Source organism: Episyrphus balteatus, chromosome 2 (genome assembly GCF_945859705.1).
Source record: "Episyrphus balteatus chromosome 2, idEpiBalt1.1, whole genome shotgun sequence".
In the NCBI taxonomy this organism is placed as follows: Eukaryota; Metazoa; Arthropoda; class Insecta; order Diptera; family Syrphidae; genus Episyrphus; species Episyrphus balteatus.
In genome coordinates, this window is record NC_079135.1 from 25041900 (window position 1) to 25051178 (window position 9279).

At 30.7% G+C, this 9279-nt stretch overlaps 1 long non-coding RNA gene across 1 annotated transcript; it reads right to left on the reverse strand.

The window, feature by feature from the left end:
• Positions 1-7390: 7390 nt before the first annotated feature.
• Positions 7391-8185, reverse strand: LOC129908729 (uncharacterized). Its single transcript, XR_008771320.1, has 3 exons — positions 7987-8185; positions 7766-7916; positions 7391-7463 (listed from the first exon to the last, which is right to left on the reverse strand). It is a non-coding gene; the product is annotated as an uncharacterized LOC129908729 (long non-coding RNA).
• Positions 8186-9279: the final 1094 nt, after the last annotated feature.

Consider the following 9279-nt stretch of genomic DNA (forward strand, 5'->3'; position numbering starts at 1 on the left):
AGCATAATTTTAAAAAGCAGAATTTTGAAAAGCAGAATTTTGAAAAGTAGAATTTTGAAAAGCAGAATAGAAAAAAAGCAGAATTTTGAAAAACAGAGTTTTCGTTAAAAAAGCAGAATTTTTGAAAAGCAGAATTTTGACCCGATCCCTTTTTTTTTAATATTTTTTTTTATAAAAATTTTTAAAACATTTTCAAATTTTTTCTTCTTCCACCGAAGAATTTAAAATAAACCCTAATTTTCAATTATTACACTACGTATTCATTGCAAAACATTAAAAAAAAATAAGGCTCTTTAGAAGCCCATTCGTTTTTATAATTTTAGCTTTTTAAAGCTCATCATTTTCGGACTTTCAGTTTTCGAAAATTGCGAATTTCAGAAATGTTATCCATAATCCATACAGGTAAAATAGACCAAAAAAAAATTTTACCCTCATGAAACTTGACAAAAAAATTTGAGAAAAGGGGGTGTGTGGGCAAAAAGTGGGGTTGTTATCAAAAATCGTGGTTTTTTTACATTTTCTGTCAAAAATTGATCTATCAAATTGAAACACAAAAGCTGTTGATAATTAGAAGATCTACAACTTTTAGTCAAATATGTTTTTATAAAACCTCAAAAATATTGAGAAAAATGTAAAAGTGCAATTTTTTTTTATTTGTATCTTTTACAAAAATGGTTGGAACAAAAATTGTTTAAAAAAAAACTTTGTTAGGTTTTTTTGAATATTTTAAATAATTTTTGAGCAAAATATTAATTATTGGATTTTTGACGAATAGATATAATTTGGAAAAATAGACTATTTACAATAAAAAAATTTACCGGAAAAATGTTTGAGTTTGAAAATTTTGGAATGCCGTTGTTTAGATTAAAGCAGTTTTTTTTATTTTAAATTAAGTAGAAAAACTAATATAAACTTTTAATCAAAAAATATTGAGAAAAATTGAAAAAAAAAAAATAAAAAAAAAATAGATTTTTAAGTTCGATTTTTCCGCAAATGACAGTAATTTTGTCTAAGAATTTAAGTATAGTGTTCAATTTATCATTGAAACCAAACAAAGATTAATTTTTGAGTGAAAGGGTCTTCAAAAAAAAAAAAAAATAACCTTTCACCGAAAATTATTTTATTTGAATTCTTTATTCTTGCTTTCTATAATGCTTTCTATTCTATGCAACGTTTTTACAAAATGTCATTATTGTGGCACATACAAAAAACCAGCTTTTTAACAATGATATTCTTATATATAGACACTTTAAATTCCTGCTTCCTCAATCTCAATCTCAAGAGTATCATAATTGCTGAATTACAATAGGGTAATTATTATCATTAGGTACCTTTTCGTGTGAAATATCAATAACATTAATAACATTTGTTTTATTGGAATTATCACAAATTTTCTTGATTTTCAAAAAAAAAAAAAGAACACCCTTTCACCAAAAATATTTGTATGGATCCTCTGTCTTTGCTCGGGTTTCGGTTATATTTTACCTTTTTTTTTGAAGTAAAAAACAAGCACTCTTACGTTTAATCAGCAATAACTTTTCATAGAGCAATATATATGACTATATTTTCATGTCATTAGATTCAGCATCAAAAAAATATCCTAAAAACATGTGTTATATGCTTATAGTCAATAAATAAAATCTTCACTGTTTTTTTACCTCACGCCTAAATTTTTTTCCACAAAAAATCACCCTTCCACCACTTATTTTTGGCATAGCTATTTAAATTTGAAATCAAGCTTAGGGTTCCAAAATAATATCTAAGACTTTCAGTAATTTAGGTCAAACAAAATAACGAGAAACAGGAATCAACAAACCAAGGCTCAGAAATTCTATCCCAACACACATCATTAGCGGAAATCCTTATATAGTGAAATCCAATATCTTAAAAGAAAAAACACTAAAAATCGCAACAGTTGTGAATTCTTCCAAAGATCCTTCTTATATTTAGTGCGGAAGAGATATATAGAGTTCAATAAATGTGTTTTATCTCCCACTACACAAAGAGTAGGTATCCCAAGAGTGAACTAAAATCGAATTCCTTAAGTTCGTTAAAAGCATCTTCACACATTAAATCAACCATTAACTCATTCTCAACCTTAACCACAAAACAACATCACATTTCGATACCATTTAAACCTCTCTATCTCTATTCTCTATACCACTTGACATATAGATAATTCTAGTTTACTTAATATTCAAGTAAACATTTTCCATGCAAACATTAGAAAGAAAGTATCAGTTTCCAAAAAATTTCTTAGACCGCCCTAAGCCAGCAGCAGCAGGACGACAACCACTTTAACTCGATATAAAAGTGTATCGAATAGCTCTAAGCGAAGGCGGTTCCTCCCGAAAAAAAAGAAAAAAAAAAGTCACTTAACTTCAAAAAATAAAACTACTATATACTTTTCATGTATTTTTATATAGAAAAAAAAAAAAATAATAATAACAATGAGGTAAACACCATTCGTGTCTTGTGTGTGCCTGCCTCTGTGCTCTGCTCTGTGTCAGAAATCAATACTTTTCCAAACTATTATTAAAAACAACATAGACCCATTCTGACTGACTGATACACGCACACAGAAAGTTGTTTTTTTTTTTTGTGCGTTAATATAGAAAAACAATAAAAATATCACACGGTATCAGGACGAAAAAAAGGACGAACCATTTTTTCAATCGATATACGTGTGTAGATGATAGCCTATAGGTACTTATAGTTTTATAGCTTGCTCAGTGTATTTTCTCATTATTGTGTCATTGCTCGTTAACTGTAATTACAATCTAAAGAAAAAAAAAGCCTTTTTACTATACAAACACTGTGCTACTGGTACCTCTTCAAATTTTGTTTAGTTCCTGTTTTAACATTTCCCATCGTCCTTCGCCTGTTACCCTTATAATCAAGGAATGTATATAAAAAAAATAATAGAAAAAATTAACAATTTTGAATTATCCTTTCGGGAAATTCGGAGGCTACCGTATAAAATTGTGGTGTAACAACTTTTTTGGTGTATCGGCACGAGAGTTAGAACAACATCAACAGCTTTTTCTAACTGTAACCAAGCGTTAGAAAAAGGAATCCATCCCATTAGCCAGAGACGACGTCGCAATGGCTGGTGATATTTTATTTGTTTGTATCACCCACGGAGTCTTTTATTTTTTAAATATAAACTGTAATGTGCAAAAAATTAGGACAAATTCAAAAAACTGAAATACGGTAGCTGTTTAATTGGGTACAGAAATACACAGGAAATTATATTAACACAAAAATCAAACAGAGGGCCATGTAGACTTTTTTTATTTTTTCCTTATTTTCCTTATCCAAATTACACCACTTGATTTATTTAGATAGGTGCAGAGACATTATTCCTGAATTTTCATTTCAGAACTTATGTTCCACTTTATAGGATTAGTCCAGTAATTTTAGGTTTTATCTGCGGAAAAATTCCTACTGGGCTGAATTTTGGTATACAGCTTAATGACGGCTTTGTTATGAAGATGTGAAAAATCGACATTGATATCGTGTCCGCGTTAAGAGTTATAGGGGTCAAAAGGTCACAAAAACTGGTTTTTCACGATTTTCAGCAAAACGGTAAGTCTTATCAAAAAATATTCAATGCAAGAATTGTAGACCAGATTATTATATATAAAAAGTGTCATGACACTTTTTTTCCTAAGACCCACCGTTTCTTAGGTATAATGATTCAAAAAGTTGAAGTTTAGTTGTAATCGTCATAATCCTATTCCTGAAAAAAAAACTCCTAACTGAAAAGTTCCTGAAATTTCATTATTTTTTTAGCTTGAATTTCGTTCCTCAACTGTTAAGAATATGGGGAAACCAAAAAAAAATGGAAATTTTCGCCATTTTTCCCATTGGGGCCCTTCTCCCGAAACCATTTCCCTGGGAATTTTTGTTTAGAATATGTCTGAAAATATACAGGGTGTGCAATAGAGAATGAACAACCCTAAAACGGCTTATAGCTACACTTATGATTGTTCTAAAAACAGATAGAAAAAAGTTCTACCGCAACCAGTTCATAAAATATGGACTTTTTTTCGTTCAGTGTATTTTAAATTTTATCATCTTATGTTTTCGTTCACTACAACCACGAATGAATGAATTTTATTTATTTCTTTTTTTTATAATTTTCTACAATAATTGGATGAGTACATAAACACTTTAAAAATTTCATAGCTATTGCACATTTTCGTAAAAAAAAATTTGAAATCTGTTTTTTGATGCAAAATGTAAAAAAAGTATTTTATGAAAAATTTTAAACACCTGTGGTATAAAATAAATCTATAGAAACCTAGGTGACCAACTTTCTTAAAAATATTCTGGTATAAGGAGAATATTTTTAAGAAAGATGGCCAACTAGGTTTCTATAGATTTATTTTATACCACAGGTGTTTAAAATTTTTCATAAAATACTTTTTTTACATTTTGCATCAAAAAACAGATTTCAAATTTTTTTTTACGAAAATGTGCAATAGCTATGAAATTTTTAAAGTGTTTATGTACTCATCCAATTATTGTAGAAAATTATAAAAAAAAGAAATAAATAAAATTCATTCATTCGTGGTTGTAGTGAACGAAAACATAAGATGATAAAATTTAAAATACACTGAACGAAAAAAAGTCCATATTTTATGAACTGGTTGCGGTAGAACTTTTTTCTATCTGTTTTTAGAACAATCATAAGTGTAGCTATAAGCCGTTTTAGGGTTGTTCATTCTCTATTGCACACCCTGTATATTTTCAGACATATTCTAAACAAAAATTCCCAGGGAAATGGTTTCGGGAGAAGGGCCCCAATGGGAAAAATGGCGAAAATTTCCATTTTTTTTTGGTTTCCCCATATTCTTAACAGTTGAGGAACGAAATTCAAGCTAAAAAAATAATGAAATTTCAGGAACTTTTCAGTTAGGAGTTTTTTTTTCAGGAATAGGATTATGACGATTACAACTAAACTTCAACTTTTTGAATCGTTATACCTAAGAAACGGTGGGTCTTAGGAAAAAAAGTGTCATGACACTTTTTATATATAATAATCTGGTCTACAATTCTTGCATTGAATATTTTTTGATAAGACTTACCGTTTTGCTGAAAATCGTGAAAAACCAGTTTTTGTGACCTTTTGACCCCTATAACTCTTAACGCGGACACGATATCAATGTCGATTTTTCACATCTTCATAACAAAGCCGTCATTAAGCTGTATACCAAAATTCAGCCCAGTAGGAATTTTTCCGCAGATTGGGCTTAAAAATGACTAAAATGACTGGGCTAGATAACATTTTTAAGCACAAAATTTCTGTTAATTGATTAAATAAAAATGAAAAATCGCTTAAAATAAGTGGAATTCGCTTAAATTCTTTTAAATTTAAGTTGAACTTCATTGAATTTTATTATGAAAATTCATCTTAAAAAAAACGACAAAAAATTAAAATTTTAAAACTATCATCATACTTTAGCTTTAGTTGCAGTTCATCATACATATTTCCGTTAGATAACCTGGTAAATCACTTGCCAAGTGACCCAAAAAATGTAGGATCGATTCCCAGTGGTAGCCATTTAAAATTAAAATGTTTCTACATAAAAATAAGATGATTTTCCGCTTAAATTAAATGGATTTCTTTTATTTTTACGCGTTCCAGATATTAAGAAAATTTGTACGCTTAATTTATGACGAAAGTCATCTTGGACAAAAAAAACCATGCAGAAATCCGGTTAGTTTAAACGGAATCCGCTTGTTTTTAGGTGGTCTTTTTTCGGTGTATTTAATTAAATTCGAAAAAATTGGTTTCATAATTTTATCTTCAAAAATAGTTTTTGTTTCATTCGGGACTGATGAATGTCCAATTTTTGGCTAAAAAAAAAAACAGAACTTGTGTCTGAGTAGGGTGTGAAATGATAAGTACCAATTTCGATTCGTGACTTATTACCCAGCAAAAAGGGACTAAATTCTCCAAATAAAAATTCAAGACTTAAGTCTTCGGAACTTATCTCTATATAATCAAAAATCAACACATGAAGACGTTATTATTGGCCGATCGGTACACATAAAATCACTTTGAAATTTCCATTTGCGGCTTCATGAAACTTGCTTTAAAATGGTAGTCGTTGTGAGTTTTGACTCCATCATCTTTATAAAAAAAAAAAATCCATTACTCGCAGGACTCATTTAATCAGAAATCGACGAATCATGAACGACGGGTTCAACAGTTCCGACTTTATACCCGATGAGCGGAAAATTCCGATAACCAGGTGTGTGCAATATTCCGCATATCTGATAAACAAGAGGTTCCTTATATCAGAAGTCCGAAAATTTCGCAAACCTGATAAGCGGAAAATTCCGCATACAAAATGTTCGTCCGATTAGTGGAAAATTCCGCTTACCAGTTGTGAGGTAAACTCCGCATAATCAATGTGTGGAAAAATCTGCAAAACCGCAAAACCCGATATGCGGGAAATTCGTGAACACGATAAGCAGCAAATTTTGCATGAGCGATGTGAGTAAAATCCCGCAAGCGGAAAATTCCGTATTTCAGAAAAGTGGTTAATTCTGCATACCAACGCAATGTCTAGAAATTTCCGCACATCCGATGTGCGGTAAAAGCCGCATATATAATGTACGGAAAATTCCGCCAACCCGAACGATGTGGAATTGATGAATTTATAAATCGTCCGTCAAAAAATATTGTTAAATTAATAAATATTCAGCGTCCTACTAATTATGATTTCGAAGTGTATTTAGAGCGTGATTTTGAAGTAGTCAGGTTTTGAGTTTTTAACCCATTTTTGAATCCATGAAAAAAAGTTTTTATATTGTCAACCAATTTTAACTTGCTATGCTTTTTGGTCAGAACACGCTGTGAATCGAAGAAAATGAGTGAAACAGCACAGAATTGTAATTTCAAGAATTTTAGCATGCGCCTAATAGTATGCAACGTTATTACCCAGTAGTACAGAATTTTATTGTATTTCTCCTTAAAGTCAATTTGTTAGATAAAATCGAGAATCTAATGGTTTTGTTCGTTATTTTTGACAAAACAAAAAATTCCTTCAAAATGTTCTCACCTCACTGTCCATAGTCAAGTAGTACATAAGTATGACATAATTCGCTACCCATAGCCGTTTAAAACGAAGACTACCATTAGGACTAGGACACAGGACTTATACACTATAACGACAAACAAAACAAAACAAAGTGACAACCATCATGTAGAATGTGTGTGTTATGTGTTTACCGTTTTGGTCCTTTTAACTGACTCTCTCTCGCTCTTTGTTGCTCCACCAAGACCTTTCTTCTCAGAGATGTTGTGTATCGGATTACAACATGTCAAAATAATAACAAAAATGTATCCTTTTTTTTCTGTTTTTTTTTTATTTTTCTTTACAGTTGGATAGAGTCCATCCTTATAAACCTCCTTCCATATCTCCTTTTTCTGGATATAGGGACTCTTTCTAAACATAAATTTAAAGGACTTTGTTTTGTTATTTTATTTCTCAGGAGCAACAAATAAGTCGAAAGTCCCTGTGGAAAAGAAGGGGGCTTTGGTGGGGTGAAAAGAAAGACGGACGAACACGGTATCGTATAGAGAGAAAAGTGATGGGCTTGTTTGTGTTTTGGTACAGCGAGGATTTGTAGTCTACTCGGATTAGTGACGGAGCTTGTTGATGATATTACCGCCGTGTCGACGTTGTTAGTCCCCCCAACCCCACCAAAGCACAAGGGATATATGCGTAATATTGAATCTGAATTTTACCATAATAAAGCCATAAGTACATCCTTATTCCAAGGACTTATTTATGAGTTTCGGTTTATATCCGCTTCCATTTAAAAGCTCTATAATAATGTTTGTGTGTGTGGATGTTGTTATATATCCTCCTCGTTTATCTGCATGCAACCATTGTCTTCTGTGGAAAAAGCAACATAATATTATATGGAATATGTAGATATTTGGAATAAAGGCGGGGGGGTACTTACTTGTCATAACTGGTGCGTCGTAAACCGCTAAACTGATTGTTTTACATCTACAAACACGCACTCAAGGATATTCCAAATTTTGATATTATCATCGGCTGTATAGCGTAGGCTCTTCTATATGGCTTTTTTGTTCAGTGAATTCGAAAAGCAAAACGATTTTCAAATTTCCGTATCAATTGACAAAAGAGTCGGTATCGAAAATAGGGGGCGGCTTATACAATAAACATCCAACAGTTATATTCTATTTTCAAAAAAAAAAAAAAAAAAAAACAAACACAAAAAAAGGACCTCTCTATCCGTTGCCTGCGGCGACCGACGGGTTATGGTTTGACTTTGAGCCTGTTAAAAAAAATATTTAAGACGAAAAAGATGTTAGAGAAGTTTTTGTTGTTGTATTTTGTTGTTGAACTTCCTGTTTGTCAAAGCATTCGTTATGGGGTTCAAAGAAAAATAAAAGAGAGGCAAACGCAATTGGGGCGGCCTTTATGGAATTGACAGTAATCGATGGAAAAGCGTTTGTTGTGTCGGAAGTTCTGTGGAATTTTTATTTTTTTATTTTTTTCTCATATTTTTTGTTGAAGAAAAAAATCGAATCAGCATTTTGACAAAAACACATAAAGAAAAGCTTGAAACTATTGTTTCTGATCGATTAAGGTAGGATTCCTAGATCCTTTTGACTTATTCGAAAAAATGGTTTTTGAATTCATTGGAATTAGATGTTTTGAGTAAAGTCTTCCTTTGTCTGGGTAATTTTTTATCGTTCTTCGTTCTCGTCTGTTTTTCAAGTTGAACTTCTGACTGACAGTAAATATTATCATTTTGTTTGCTTTTAAATGACAAACAAATCATAATCTACCCTAAATAAAATTGAGGAATAAAAAAAAAATTAGTTCAAATATTTTAAAAAATAATTTCGGTTGAGTGATTCTTTGTGATGATGGAAACCTACCTGATGGTGTAAGCCCTTTAATTCTATCAAGGGACCCCTACAAAAAAAAAACTTTGTTTTGCCTTTTTTTTTTTACTTTTGGCTAATTGAATTAATCGAGCGAGTTCTAAGATGACAAAATAACTTTACCCAAATTGAGTTGGAAAAAAAAAAGGTTTCATTTTTTGTGGATAATTTAACATAATTTTCGTTTAAGTTTTGGGTTTATTTGAAATGTTAAGTAAAAGAAAAATAAATATTTATTTTATTGAAGATATTATAGAGTTGAGAATTTTTTTTAGATGTTTTTGAGTTTTTTAAGGAATTTATGAAAAATCTATTGATTTGTTTTCTTTGATATGTGA